General features: G+C 47.1%; 1 long non-coding RNA gene across 1 annotated transcript in view; it reads right to left on the bottom strand.

Moving 5' to 3' along the window:
• Positions 1 to 125: 125 nt before the first annotated feature.
• The window catches only part of LOC120246716, a 10,338-nt gene continuing 7,866 nt past the window's right edge, over positions 126 to 2,597 (bottom strand). Inside the window, exons 2-3 of the long non-coding RNA XR_005532114.1 lie at positions 625 to 626; positions 126 to 275 (exon numbers count right to left, since the gene is read on the bottom strand). This is a non-coding gene — a long non-coding RNA (uncharacterized LOC120246716). The remainder of the gene's footprint in view (positions 276 to 624; positions 627 to 2,597) is intronic.

Here is a 2,597-nt window from a genome sequence, read left to right as displayed (position 1 = left end):
TCCTCCTTTATTTCTTTCGGATTAAAGGAGGAAGGCATGAGGGGAGCCCCTGCCTATGTGAGTTTCATAAGGGGTTAAAAGGCAATCTACTCCTGAAAGGACCAAAATAACTTTCTCCCTCTCAAGTAAAAATCAGCAGTTTTGCCATAGTGCTTCCGAAATTAAAAAAAAAAAAAAAGTTTCCATGGGGAAACACAAATGCAAAAGTTGGGTTATAAGAAAAGCGGGAGCCATGCAGCTGCTTGTTAACAGCTGACCCGCTGCTCTGGCCCTTACTGTAGGGGCTGCTCTGGTCCTTACTGCTCCTCTGGCACTGGTTGTCGCGGTGGTGGTACTGGTCACTCTGGTCTAAGAGGAAGACTCTGTTTGATGTCCTGAGGAGAGACAAGCACAAGCGGTCATTAGGAGGCGCTCCCTGAGTCCCTGCCTGAGGCCTAGCTTAGAAGCCAGTGCCTGAGAATGATGCAGGAGAGAAGGAACATTCCTGCCGCCCCTGTGAGGGCCCACCTGCGCTCTTTCCCTGTCCACATGGCTTCCTGCAGCGCACTGCAGCTTGCTTCCAAACCTCTGCAATCTCCAGTAAATTTCAGACTTGGTGCCTTCACAACTGTCTGACCCCAGCACTCCTCCCCAGCCTCAGCCAGCCAGACCCTCAGAAAAGACAGAGCTTGCCCAAGGCCACACAGCCAGCAAACAGGTGTCTTCAAAGCTTTGCCACGTGGATGCACCTGTATCTGTCAGGCTCTGGGGGGTGGGAGGTGGTGGGGGGGAGGACACTACTGAGAGGGAGAGCAGGCCATTAAGCGGCTGATTAACAGTTATCCCCAGCAGACAGTTAAGAGTACACATATAAGGAAAAGTCCCAGGAGTCCAGAGGCCTCTGGAGCCTTAAGGGGAGGAGACGGGGTGGAGACGAAGAGGAAGAGGACAAAAGGGGCTCAGAGCAGAAATGAAGGAAGGGCAGTAGTTGGTTTTGCATCTCAACCGTTTTTCTTGATTATGCAGGACAGCCCCAGGTGTGTCCCCCTACCTTACCACCATTTCTGCACGGGTGGAATTCCGTAAAAAGGAGCATCAAGGACAGCCTGACAAGCTGAACGAACAAATAATGTTGGCAGTGTGCAGGGGGGCACCTACCTGGCTGGCTTTAGTGTGGGGACGGAGGATCATGTGCTAACTGTGTACCCGTGAAGCTTCTTTGTACTTTCCCTTTATTTCCTTTTGAACACCAACCAATTCCTTCTTCCTAACCTGCTCCTGCTTGAGGCCCCGTCCAAAACTCGGCCTAGGTCTCCAGGTAACAGGGCTGCTCTGCCATGTGCCTGCCATGTCCCTGCCATAGCCTGACACTCAACGTTGGTTCCTATGTCTTCTCGTATCCTTTATCACCACATTGGCCAATCAATTTTCCAAAATCCAGCAAAATCTCCCCGGCATTAATGTCATGGACTTTTACCTGCTTTTCCCCAACATTAAGAAAATACCTGAGGGGCCCCTGGGTGGCTCAGTCGGTTAAGGCCTCAGGCCATGATCTCATGGTTCAGGAGATCAAAGCCTGCATTGGGCTCTGCACTGACTGTGGGTTCTCTCTTCCTCTCTCTCTGCCCCTCCCTCACTCATGCTCTCTCACTCTCTCAAAATAAATTTTTAAAAAAAGGAAAATGCCTTGAACCCCACTTCCCCTTTCTCTTCTCTAAGCCCAACAACCACACTTCTACTTTGCCACATCATCTCTCTTACTCGCATTGTAACAAAATATGTGTTCTACCCCTGAGAAAGACAGGTAGGAAATGCCTGAAGAGAAAATCTTGAAATGGAGTTACAGAGCAAGATTTATGATGATGAATTTTAACTATGATTAAAATTAGTTGACATGTGGAATTTAAAGTATTATTTTGGTATATTCAGGATTTAATAGCATCTGACAGTATAGGCTTGGTCTCTTATGTTTTAACATACCATGAAATCATACCTTACATTTGTAAAATATTTTTTTAAAGTGTAATTTTTTTATCTCTTTGTTTGATCACAAAACTCCCATGTTACCTAAGTCAAGGAAGTATTTCCTTTCCTCCTCTTACAAAGAAAAGTAAGACAAAAAGATGAGCTGCCTTTCCAAATTAGTATTAATTCTCAAAGCCATGACTAGGTTCCCTGACCCTAGATTGTCAATTGAGAGCTGGGTAGAGGAAACACAGATATAATACATTTCAGGAACATGTGCTTGCTGGTTCCATAACGGGCATTTCATTTTCCCAGTTGCCAATCTTACACACAACCCCTTGACTCTGCTCTTAAATGGCCATTCTGTCAGCCTTGGATGTGTCCAGATGGAAACTCCCTCTCCGTGTTTCCAGCTGGTTATTTCCTAGGAGAATTCCAACCCTCCCCCACCCCCTGCTTCCCTACCAGCCACAACATGAAAATAAAGCCACCCTACACAGAGGCTAAGATTAGCGCAAGATGGCGAGCACAGAACACACAGCATAGCATTCTCCAATCACATATCCATAGCAGACATTTCTAATACACCACCGCAGCATTTCCTCCTGAACCCAGAATTCTTTTCTCCACCAGGTTCGCTAGGCAGCCACTAC

This window comes from Hyaena hyaena, unplaced genomic scaffold, assembly GCF_003009895.1.
Source record: "Hyaena hyaena isolate Hyena2069 unplaced genomic scaffold, ASM300989v1 scaffold_491, whole genome shotgun sequence".
In the NCBI taxonomy this organism is placed as follows: Eukaryota; Metazoa; Chordata; class Mammalia; order Carnivora; family Hyaenidae; genus Hyaena; species Hyaena hyaena.
Note: the sequence above shows the minus strand (reverse complement) of the source record. Positions and strands in the feature narration are given on the sequence as shown.